Genomic DNA, 13,436 nt, shown 5'->3' with positions numbered 1-13,436 from the left:
CACGTAGCCCATCATGCTGAGCCTCAAAAGCTAAATCAAGCCACTACTGTTCAAATGGGGGAGCAGTTGATACATGGTGATCAGCTTGGCTACTTTTAGGTCATGCATGTTTCAGTTATGGAGATAAGAAGGCAGCTGGGGCAAACAACCTGACATTTAACACATATTTTTTTCATAAAAAATAAGCTTAATAATACTTATCCACTATTTAACTTTTATTAAATTTCAATGTTTCTGTGCATCAAAGGGTGTAAAATTTAGCTATGCATATATAGATCCATAGATAAACAGGGATGCTGAAGTGAGTGAAGTGATTTGTTTGTATCCCAAGACTCAACCCTGACCCGTGAACTCTGGTCGCACTCATTTGTGCAGCGCTTTGTCCTTTCCCAAAAGCTTTTTACCCTCACGGGCTCCCCATCATGCGCAACACAACAAAACTGAAGTATGGTGTAAATATTACGCCCAAGAGTTTTCTTCTTGTTTAAAAAAATGACACCGACCTTCAAAATTCATAAATTAATGTGTGGTGAAAATGAAATTTGTTTATAAGGATCATAAAAATAAGTTATTGGGCTGCCTAGTAACTCTTAAATGAAAAAATTATCCTACAAGTACCTATACTTTCTGGAGCTTGGATCCGTCCTTGATGAGCCGGATTATTTGACCAGGTATAAAGAGAATATATCAGTCAAATATCCAAGCGATATTGTGATATGTTTGACTTGGTCAAACACCATGAATCATATCCAATCGGTTACGATATAAATCTAATTAATTTATATTAAATTAATTAATTTATATTGTGTAGATTAAATATATATTAAGTATATATATTTAGAATTAGTTGTGATTGATTCTGGATTTAAATTCAAATATCATGATATTATGAGATAAGAATATATTATATCTTATCTCGGATTTTATCTGATGGGCTCAATGGATATTTTTATGCTACCCAAAATATCCCTGACAAAAGCTATAAATAGAGGCTTCCCCCCACCAGTTCAAATCACTCCAGTAGTAGAGTTTTCCTACTATCTCTCTCTCTCTCTTATTTTCTTTCTTGCAAAAGAGGTGCTCTGCTGTGCACTTAAAAGCTCAGACTTTTATAGTCTAGCTTAAGCGTGAGCTAAGAAGATCCGACCGACCCGACCCGAGATCCGACCCGGTATGTTTTCGATCCATTATGATATTTTTCTATCATTGGCATCAGAGCCGAGATGTTCTTGAGGCTCTCAATATATGTGTGCATATATATATTACACGCTCATTTTTTTTTCCGCTGCATCGTGAATATGCCGTATGCAATTCGAACTCTATATGCTTGTGTTTTAAATTCACATACACACTTCGTTTATATAAGTGAAGTTCGAAAGCATTACCTGTTATTCCGTAAGGCTTAAAAACGTGATCGAAGTCTACTTTCTGAAGCTTCCAACGTCGGTTGTTCGAACCATTTTTTTGGGTCTTTAAAATTGATGTTTTTAAAGAAAATAAACCCATAGAGTTGTAGAGCACGAAAATACGAGTCCATAGACACCTAAAATGCATAAAACGGAGCTCGGAGGAGGAAGATACGACGGTTTGAAAATGACGGGTCGCGACGGACCCGCCGGAGCTCCAGCCGGATCTGGGGCAACCCGGCTGGAGGTCAGGGACGACCTGACCAGCCCAAAACGGCGTCGTTTTGGGCTGGCCAGGACGCAGCGTTTCACTTTAAGTGAAACGCTGCGTTTCGGGTCCGTGGACCCGGATCCCCCTGGAAGTCGGGTCGGTAGACCGACCCGACCGAAATTTAAAAATAAATAAAAAAATAAAAAAATTTTGAAATAAAAAAAAAAGTTTTTTTGAAATTTTTTTGGACGCGCCATGTGGGCGCGTGGGGTCCACCTAGGGACCCTTTGGTCATAAAAAGCACATATATAGACTCCTTGAGACGCGGGGAATCAGATGGAATAGGTCAGGTGACGGCAAGAGGCTGGAAAGGCGGCGTGTGTATGACACGCGCCGGTCCCGAGAGTGGGCGAACCTAGCCCTTAAAAAAAAAAATTTTTTTGCTTATTGGGGCGCGTGAGGGCGCGTGAGGGGCTATTTTTGAGCCCTGTTTGACCTGAAATATTTCTAAAATCATGAGCTATGAATTAATATATTATGTGCTGATTTTTTATGACTTTTTGGGTACGAAAAATAGCAAATAAATGTTTTTGAATATTTATTTTTATTTTTCTTAACTTGTTCTTTTTGGGTTTAGGAAATGGCCAACTCAAACTCAAATTCTAACTCCTCTTTTGGAAAATATCTAACTTATTCTCCTCTTTCTGATGATTCGAAATCTTCAAATTATTATGCTGCCGAAAGTACAAATAAAAGAAAAGCGCCTCAATCACAAGTAAACTCTAATATACCTGAGGGGAGCAGTGGTGAAAGGAAATGTGTTCCTGACCAGACAAGAAGAAGTCTGCAGACCCAAGGACATAAATTTAATAGAACAGATAGCAGAAAAGCATGCTGATGAATACAAGCATTAAAAGTGCCTCTTTTCAAAATTGACTTATTATGCTAAACAAATTGTCAATGAGCAAGACGCACTCTTTTTCTCAAATATTGCAATCCAATAGCGAGAGGAACTGGCGAGGAGGGGACACATATTTACTGAAGCATTTTTTAAACAAAGTCTCTGTAGATGCTGGAAAGATGTTAAAGAGGGTTTGAGAGAACCAATGATAAAATATATCATGAATGAATGAGTTTCTGTTCACATTTATTTTTTTCTTTTCATTTAATGTTTACTCTTGAGACTTTTTTTTTGGAATTATCCAAATTTCTTTTGTAAACATTTATGCTTCAATAAATAAAGTTTTTTTCTTCAAATGCTTTATTTGAGTGGGAGTTTCAGGAGGAAAACTCCAATTAGGGATATGTTCAAGGAAAGTCAGAGGTAAGAAAGGTAAGAGACTAACCAGGAGTAATGGGATGGGAGCCAACCTAGTTGTCTCCTGATCATGAAAATGGTGATGAAACTCTTATCCGGACGACCTATGACCTACTTGAATAAAGTGTGTGTATTGCATATCATACTAAAATGCATTGTTGTCTATGTGATAGCACGATGTCTCAAAGAGGAATCAAATCCATTATAGCTGACCTCATAGGAGGTGACAAGCTGAACGGAGACAATTACAGCATGTGGCGTCATAAGATATCGTATGTCCTCGAAGAACAAGAAGTCACTGATGTGTTGACTACTTTTCTTCCAGAGCCTGAGGCGAATGCATCGCGAAGGGACCAGGACGGCTACGCGGCCTAGAAAAGAAGGGACACTATCGCCCGAATAACCATGCTGAGTGCCATGACTGACGATGTGTTGGTGCAATTCGAAACACACCCTTCCGCCTCTGCCATGTGGGCAGTGCTGAAATCTGAATTTGACGGTACCTCTGCTGCGAGGCTTAGGAGACTCACTGTCAAACTTGATAATTTCAAGCTGGGTCCTAACACTCCCATAAGGCATCACCTAAGGGCAATGCAGAACTTAATCAGGGAGCTTAAGGAAGCCGGAGGTGCCTTATCTGATGAGCAACAGATTCAAGCTGTCATGAGATCTCTCCCAGCAAGTTGGGATACCATGAAGCACACCATTACTCATAATGAGAGTATAAAAACCTTTGCTGATGTAGCTCGCCACCTCCAATTGGAGGATGATCGGATGGAAACTGTGAAGCCTGTTAGTAAGGCATATTTAACTGAAGCAAAGGGAGGGGCAACCTCCCAAAACCAGTCCAAGAGAAGCAAAGGCTCTCAAAATAAGAAAGGCGGCCCTAAAGTAAAGAAGGGAAAGAGTTCCTTCAAGAAAGGCAAGAAACCTGCAAAGAAGCGGAACATAGCAACCATCAAATGCTATACTTGCCAACAAAAGGGGCATTATGCCAAGGACTGCCCTGAGCAGAAAAAGACTCAGGGGCCACAGACCACGTGAGCAAGGATCGTGGGAACTTCACAGAATTTCGTCGGTTACCAGCAAGAAGCAGATGGCTTTATGTTGGGAATAACGCGAGAGTAGAAGTCAAAGGGATCGGTACTTGTGAGCTGACCCTGCATGGAGGAAGGACCCTAGTCCTGCAGAATGTCCTCTACGCTCCGGAAATCCGACGAAATCTTGTGTCTGTCATTTCCTTAGTTAAATTTCGTTTTAATGTCTTTTTTCATGATTTCACAGCAGACATTTCGTATGGGACCAACTTTTCAGTTTCTGGTTATGTTTCGGATGGTTTCTTTGTTTTAGAAAATTTCAATGATACTTTTTCTAGTTCTTGCTATGCGCTTTCTTCCGATGTCAATTACGATATATGGCACGCTAGATTAGGACATATTGGTCAAGAACGCATGACCAAACTGGCAAAAGAGGGTTTGCTAGGAAACGTGTCCAAAAAGGAAATGTCTCTGTGTGAACATTGCCTTGCTGGCAAGAGCACAAGGAAGCCTTTCGGAAAGGCAACCAGGGCTAACCATCCTCTTGAGTTGGTACACTCTGATATTTGTGGACCAATGAGTGTTAGGGCACGTCATGGAGCATGGTATTTTATTACCTTCATCGATGATTCTTCCCGATATGGCTATACTTACCTGATTTCCCACAAATCTGAGGCATTAGAGTGCTTTAGAAAATATCTCAATCTAATGGAAAATCAGCTAGGTTCAAGAATCAAAGCCTTAAGAACTGACCGAGGCCAAGAATACCTCTCTGATTAGTTCAAGGAGCTCTGTGAAGAAAGGGGTATTGTTAGGCAACTAACAATCCCTAGCACTCCTCAACAGAACGGAGTTGCTGAAAGGAGAAATAGAACTCTCCTCGATATGGTTAGATCAATGATGGCACAAGCTGAGCTTCCAACCTCATATTGGGGAGATGCTCTTTTAACTGCCACATTCATACTTAACCGAGTGCCTTCTAAATCAGTCACTACAACCCCTTATGAATCATGAACAAACCGCAAACCGGATCTAAGCATCCTAAGACCATGGGGGTCAGCGGCCTATATTCGTGATTCTTCCCATAAATATGACAAGCTAGAACCAAAGGGCAAAAAGTGTATCTTCATAAGATACTCTGAGAACTCTAAGGGCTATGTCTTCATTGGTGAAAATGATGACAGCTCAGTGACTGAGATAGAGTCAAGGGACGCAACATTCATAGAAACCGAATATCCTAGCAGAGGGAGTATTGATCGAACAAGCCGTCTTTATGAGGATGATGGCAATGAGGTACAACAAAGTGTTCCTCAGTCTACTGATCCGAGTGGGAGGGTTGAGCCATTTTCACAACAAGGTTTAACCCAGTCACAGGAAGTAAGTCCTACAACAACCCCACTTAGGAGAAGTAACAGAGATAAAACTCCTAAGAGACGCTTCTCAATTGAAGGAGCAACCTTCATCGTTAGTCCAGAACACGATGAAGAAGACCCCGTAAGTGTTAAAGAAGCATTAACAGGACCTGCTAAGGAAAAATGGCAGAAGGCCTTACAAGAGGAAATGGATTCCATGGAATCCAACCAAGTATGGGAATTAGTTGATCTACCACCTGGCCGAAAGGCAATTAGGAGCAAGTGGGTTCTCAAGTACAAACGTAAGGCTGATGGATCAATTGATAAACCCAAAGCAAGGTTAGTTGCCAAAGGGTATACACAACGGGAAGGAGTGGATTACGCAGACACCTTCTCACCCGTTGTACGTTTCAACTCGATACGACTGATACTGGCTTTAGTAGCAAGTTTAGACTTAGAGTTACATCAGATGGATGTAAAAACCGCTTTCTTGAATGGAGAACTAGATGAGGAAATCTATATGGAACAGTCTGAGGGCTTCATACAGAAAGGGAACGAACAAAAGGTTTGTAAACTCTTGAGATCCATTTATGGACTCAAGCAATCATCTAGGCAGTGGTACTTAAGGTTCCACAAAGCCATAAGCTCCTATGACTTTGAAATGATCGAGGAAGATCACTGTGTTTATATCAAGCGGTTTGGAGACAACTTTGTCATTCTATCCCTCTATGTCGATGACATACTACTGGCTGGTACCAATCTGAAACTAATAAAGATGATCAAAGAGTGGTTATCCTTGAACTTCGAGATGAAAGACATGGGCGAAGCAGAATATATCTTAGGTGTTAAGATAAGAAGAGATCGTTCTAGAAAATTGCTGTCATTGTCACAAAAGGCATACATAGCAAAGATTCTTGAGCGTTTCAATATGAGAGACTGCAAGCCTATGGATACCCCTGTGGTTAAGGGACATAACCTAAGTGAGGAAATGCACCCTACAAAACAATGCGATATAGAACGCATGAAGAGAGTCCCATACTCAAGTGCCGTTGGCAGCCTAATGTACGCCATGTTGTGTACCAGGCCAGACATATGCTTCGCAGTCGGACTTGTGAGTCGATTCCAATCCAATCCAGGAGTCAAACACTGGGAAGCTGTAAAGAGGATTATGAGATATCTAAAAGGAACCATGGACTATGAGCTATGCTATCAAGGAAATGGCCTTCGTGCGGAGGGTTATTCCGATGCTGATTGGGCAGGAGACCTGGACGAGCGACACTCGACGTCAGGCTATGCTTTCCTACTGAATAACGGAGCAATCTCCTGGAGCAGCAAGAAACAAACGTGTGTGTCTCTTTCATCCATGGAAGCAGAATATGTAGCTTGTTCTGCAGCTGTCCAAGAAGCTGTGTGGCTCAAAAGGTTCTTAGTACAATTAGGAATCCATGGTGGGAGTGAGGGACCAACTCTGATTCACTGCGATAGTCAAGCAGCAATAGCCTATGCAAAGGACCCTAAGTACCACAATCGTACTAAGCATATAGACATAAAGTATCACTTTGTAAGGGATATGATCGCTAAGAAACAAATGACAGTTCAATACTTGTCCACTCATAAGATGTTGGCAGATCCCCTAACCAAGCCTATAGCTAGAGATCCTTTCGTTAAGCATGTAAAGGCCTTGGGCATGCGTAGAGCATAATGTATTGAACTTCTTTTTCTTTTTGTTTTTTTTTGTTCAAATACGCAGGCATAAGGCATGTTGTACTGAACCCTTTTCCTCTTACTTAGTAATTCAATGCATTTCAAAGAAATTTTTCTTGTATATTTGTGTATTTATACATGCATAGGCACAAGGTATGCAATACAAATATGTCGTACAGGTCACAAGGTTGGCTCACTCACACGAGCAACCGCCTCGCTATGTTCTCATGGGATATAGAAGGTTTGACAGCAAATGATCACCATGAGATGGTAGAGAAGAATCACTGCACAAATGTCACCTCAGCTAGACTGAGATGAGACCCATAAAAATTTTGGGCTGAATCATGGATAATGTGTCGTCCATGAGACCTGTAGCCAGACAAGGAACTCTTCACTAGTAAGACGTCATATATAGTTGTGATGAAAGAGCTCCTGGTTCAAATGTTGGAGTGCATTTGGAACTTAAGTCTGTACGGTGCTATTAAAACCAAAAGCGACATACTCCACTTGGTGGATTGAGCACCGTAGCATGCAATTCATACTGCATGAGCTCACTCAAATCCGCAACAAGGGACGTAGATGGAAGATCCCTGATCCATTACGGTGTGAGTCCCAGAAAGGAAATAAAACTTTCATAATGCCCTTAAGACTAAGACAACATCACAAGGTTTTGGTTTAGTGGCAGCTACTCTAGCCTAAACCCCATGGTCAAGAATGATGCGATCTAACGGGTCAAGACTGAGAAAGCGACTATGTCAAAACTAAATGATGAACAGTCAGAAGGAAGATTTATCCTGAAATACACATCTACGTTGGTATCTGTGACATGTCCCTTGCAGGTTGAACAGAACAACTAAGCAAGTGTGGATACCATACGTATGAGAAGGCAATCTGAGTAAACAAAATAACTCGAGAGGGATTAGATATGCCACAAGTAAAGTGTATGGATAAAACTAGGGCATTCGAGGCAACAAGCATATAATTTGCAGGTACACCAAGGGTGTTCTTGTGTGCTGGTCCTGAATAAAGGATTCCTAGTGCACAGGCGCCCGAATCGATGACGTCATGCCCACGCGGTCACGGCAGACACCTAGTATGAAGCAATGAAAGATTTAGCTATCGCACGATGGGCAGCCCATCAAGTGCGAGTGGGAGATGTTAGATTTTTGGGCTTGGATCCGCCCTTGATGGGCCGGATTATTTGACCAGGTATAAAGAGAATATATCAGTCAAATATCCAAGCGATATTGTGATATGTTTGACTTGGTCAAACACCATGAATCATATCCAATCGGTTACGATATAAATCTAATTAATTTATATTAAATTAATTAATTTATATTGTGTAGATTAAATATATATTAAGTATATATATTTAGAATTAGTTGTGATTGATTCTGGATTTAAATTCAAATATCATGATATTATGAGATAAGAATATATTATATCTTATCTCGGATTTTATCTGATGGGCTCAGTGGATATTTTTATGCTACCCAAAATATCCCTGACAAAAGCTATAAATAGAGGCCCCCCACCAGTTCAAATCACTCCAGTAGTAGAGCTTTCCTACTATCTCTCTCTCTCTCTTATTTTCTTTCTTGCAAAAGAGGTGCTCTGCTGTGCACTTAAAAGCTCAGACTTTTATAGTCTAGCTTAAGCGTGAGCTAAGAAGATCCGACCGACCCGATCCGAGATCCGACCCGGTATGTTTTCGATCCATTATGATATTTTTCTATCACTTTCACTTAATTTTAATATGATATTTATATATTTTGTTTTCTTAAATTCATTTTTAATTTTTGACTCAGTGCTAACAGATAGAGCTGTCAAAACGGGCTGAGCCCATCGGGCTAGCCCGTTTAAACCCTTTTAAGTGAAGACCGGGCTTGTATTTGAGGATGCTGAAAACAAAATTGGGCTTAAAAGGCTTAGCCCTTTAGGGCTCAAAAATAAAAGGGCCAATCCATTAGAACTGAGGGCCAGCCCTTTTAAGCTCGCCTATTTTTTTAATTATCAAGATATTTATATAATTATGGATTCGTTTTTTATGGATAAGTCTAAATTAGAAAATTATTTAGAAGAACTAATACTTAATCCATATAATTGAAAACAATTAGATGTCTTGAACTGGTGGAAGGACAATTAAAATCAATTTTCAATTCTTTCAAAGATGACAGTTGATATTCTTAGCATTTCAATTACTACAGTAACTAATGAATCTTCCTTTACTATTGATTCACATGTCTTAACAAAGTATAGAAATTTTCTTATTCTAACAATTGTTTAGGCTCTCATTTGTACTCGTAACTACTATATGGTTTTACTTTAGACAAAGTGATGAAAACAAAAACCTTGATATTTTTATCATGAAAAAGAGCACACCTCTAGTGAAGAACAATCAAATATTGTTGATTTTGATGATAGTGATGAAGATGAAGATAATAATCATGTTGATGTTCTTAATTTTTAGTTGCTTAGTTTTTATCATTCTACTTTCCCTATTTTATTTGGTCTTTTTTTTAGTTTGGATAATAATTCATTAATGTTTGATGTTTTTCTTTATACATTATTAGTTTATTTTACTAATATTATAATTTGAATAAAAAAATTTAGAAGTTTTATTTTTTTTTAAAAATTCAAAACGATTGAAAAGAATTTAAATTTTAAACAAATAACATAAAAGAGCCGATCCTTTTAGGCCCTGAGCCCATACGTCTGAGGGCCGGGTTTTAATAACATAATAATTTTAAGATATGTGGGCTTTAAAGTGTTGGTCCTTTTAAGCCCTAGCCCTTCAAAGGCTAACCTTTTAGGGCTAGGTCGGCCCCTATTGATAGTTCTACTAACAAAAAATTTACAGGACTCGTGATTTTAACGAAACAAATTTAAGTAATTTAATTAAGAAAATAGATATAAATAACAAATTAAAGGAAAGTATAGGTAATTGCAAAATATTTTTTCTTCTAAAATTTATAACTTGGTTTACTTCATAGTTTAAAGATGTTAGTATTTATAGGGATCATAAAAAGCACAGTTTCAAAAAATTACGTGTAATTATGTGTTCTTACTTAAATTATAAGCTTCGTGAAGATATTTTTGTTTTTCAAATTTTGTACAATTAATTTTTGTGAGCTTGAATTTTTAGTCGTCATTTTCCTTAATCTATAATAAAAATATTTATTTCAATAAACATTAAATTTAAAAATTATTTTGATGAATTCAATTCGTCGAAGCTATAATTATAGTTTCCTTGCGCAGCTGAACTTTTTAGTTTTTGAGAGTGCAGCCTCTCGGAATAATATTTGCAAATTCATTTTGTGTCCATATATTTTTAAATATTTCTTAATTTAATTATTTTAAATCAAATATTAAAAAATAATCACAAGCTTAATAGTAGCATTATATATTATTTAAGTGCTTTGTCCACATTTTAAAATTATTACAGGAGAACGTGGAAAGACACCAGGACAGGAAAGTAACTAATATAGTATTAATAGTCATGCACTCATGCTTAACTTTATAATAATATTTTTCATGCTCAATATTAAAATTTAGGCTAAATTATATGTAGTTTTTAATCAACTTTATTGCATATATTAATAACCTTTAGAACTTTTAAAATTTTAGTTGGCCGGGGAATTTAACGCTTTCTATGCCCAAACGGAGATCGAACCCCTGACCTTGATTAAGAGAATATGAGCCCTTACCACTCAACCACACACCCTAGTTATTAAAAGAACAGTTTTCGTATGACCAGTAATAGAATATTAAAGTTAGCCAAAAAAAAAAAGTAACAAAAACATAAAACTGCCTACCGAAGAAACTGGGATTATTATTAATACAAAAATGAACATTTGAGAAGGATTTAAACATTCGAAGAATATTTTCTTACTATTAGAGTACCAGCTTTGTTTATAATTTATATATACATAATCTAAAATTTAAAGTGTTATTTGTGTATCAGTCAAAATTTGAGAATAGAAAACTAAAATTTAAAATGCATACAATTGATGGTTAATGTTTACGGGTACAAATTTAAAAATTTAGGAAGTTGAATATATAATTGACTGTAATGAGGCCTTAAGCATTTAAAAAAAAAAAAGATAAGGTGTTCTTTTGTATGTTTTTCCCTGAATATGAAGAACAATTAAAATTGCAGTTTAGGATTTTGTGTTGACGATATCATATTAAAGAGCGTTTTAAATTTAGAAATCAATTAAAAATAGTCTTACAATAAAAATGATCCGAAATTGACTAAACAGTAAACAGTTCGAATAAACATTTTTAATATAAAATTTTAAAATTATTACTAACGAAAAAAATTTAGGTCAAACTGCTTATATCCATTACACCAAGCTTTTCAATCACATGTGGCAATGTATCTTCTTTTGTTTCATATAGATTTATAATTAAATGTGATTAAATATTAATATTTTAAAAACAGGACACATGGTCATATATGATTAGAATACTTGACATAATAAATTTAAGTAACTTGATATTAATATAGTCATTAATTTTAACTAAAATTTTGAATTATACTTTTTCTTTTTCTCTTTCTTTAATTGTTTTATTTTATAACCCTTTGGCCACCAGATGATCAGTGCTTTTTATAGATCTTTTTATATATTCGAGTAATCCACTAATTTGAATCGAGGCTTTGTCATAATGATGCCTCTTCTGAGAAATCGTTTTTACCAGGAGGGTATTTATACTTAGTTCGTATCCACCATTAAACCAAATAGCTCAGATTCTCCTTCTTTAATTGTGCCAGAAAGTAGAGTGGAACTTAACTTGGGAGACTAGGGGATGTATAAAAACAAAAGAAAAGAAAAAAGGGTTCAACCTCTACCGTAAAAGACAAACGACGTTGTGGTCTTTATAGAAACACTTTTTTATTTGGCCTGTTTCACAACAATACCTTTTTAATATGCCACAGACTGGTTTGTGGAATCTCATGTGCTTGGGGAAGGCAAGACTTAGCATTATTGATCATCCTCTACTGCTACTTGTTTTCAACAAAATATATTGTTGTTCCTCCTATAATATTTTCTAGTTTTTGCTCACTTTTTAAAAAAATTAGGTTAATTCTTAAAATTAAATTCTGTCAACCACTTTCTTAAAATTTATAATTCTTTCGTTTGATATAAAAATTTGATATTAAGAAAATTAATTAAATTGGTTATTTGTTACTAATGTGAGTTGGTCTCTCTAAACTATCATCTTTAATCATATGCATTAGAATATCCTTTGATAAGAATTTCTAACAATCAATAGAGATATTTTAGAGAAAAAGAAAGACAAAATAAATTAAAATTATATATTTAGAACCAAATTTAACTTCTTAGCTAGCTCTTGTATTATGAATAAGATGTTATATATTAATAAACTTGTACTTCTATACGAAAAATACAGACGGGGTGTCAGCTGCCCTCAATTTTTAGGCGCTTCCCAACATTTTTGAGTTTCTTTTCATCATTAGATTTTACCTAAAACACGTGACATTTTGATAAGTTAAGAGTAAAAAATTGGTTTAGTTTTAAAATTTTTTTAATTTTTCAAATATTTAATACTCTAGATTAAAAAAAAACTAAAACATGTAGAGTATTAAATTTTGTTTTTGGTCAAATTTTAGTCTATTTGTCTCCCAAATTTATAATTTATTATCTAAGGTATCTATATTCATTACACATTAAGAATTTCTATTCAAAGATAATCATGATTGCAATCTTTTTATTATATCAAAATGAGTGAAAGCTGAATTTTGTTTTTATTTTTGGCTTAAAAAAGATTCGTTTAAATGCCTTATAATTATTGTATCTGTACATTAAGAAACATGTTTCAAAGCAAAAGAGGGACCACGAGTGGCTGTTAAGGGAGGAAAGTGAAGCAGTATAGGTCGGTACTATCATATCGTACTCATAATAAAATCTCATTTTAATGAGACACGCAAGTCAACAAATTGGTATTGACATGGAATAACGTTAAAATTAAAATATGCGATATTTAATGGTCTAAACAAATTCAACAAATTGTTATCATGATAGGATGCAAGATTACAAGTTATCACAAAAATGAATTTCCCTTGTTCCGTTAAAATTATCCTTCAATAGTTTGAAGTTATGCATTGTCGTGTAGGGCCAGGGAGCAACTTAGGAGGGGGAAAAAACAGAATTGTTAGTTAAAAACATACTATTTTTATCCTTAATATAAGAATTAGATGACCAATTAGAGTAGATTAAAAAAATTTGTTATGTGATTTATTTGTAACGTATTATTTGATAGAACCTTTAATATGTATAATTACTACAAAGATTATTTTAAAAAAATAGATAAATATGAGAGATAAAATGGATTGAAGTTTTATATTTATGACCAAATTGAATATTAAACTAACTCATATAT

This window comes from Neltuma alba, unplaced genomic scaffold (genome assembly GCF_004799145.2).
Source record: "Neltuma alba isolate B1F8T4 unplaced genomic scaffold, ASM479914v2 tig00010325_pilon, whole genome shotgun sequence".
In the NCBI taxonomy this organism is placed as follows: Eukaryota; Viridiplantae; Streptophyta; class Magnoliopsida; order Fabales; family Fabaceae; genus Neltuma; species Neltuma alba.
The sequence above is the reverse complement of the archived record's forward strand: the minus strand, read 5'-3'. Positions refer to the sequence as shown.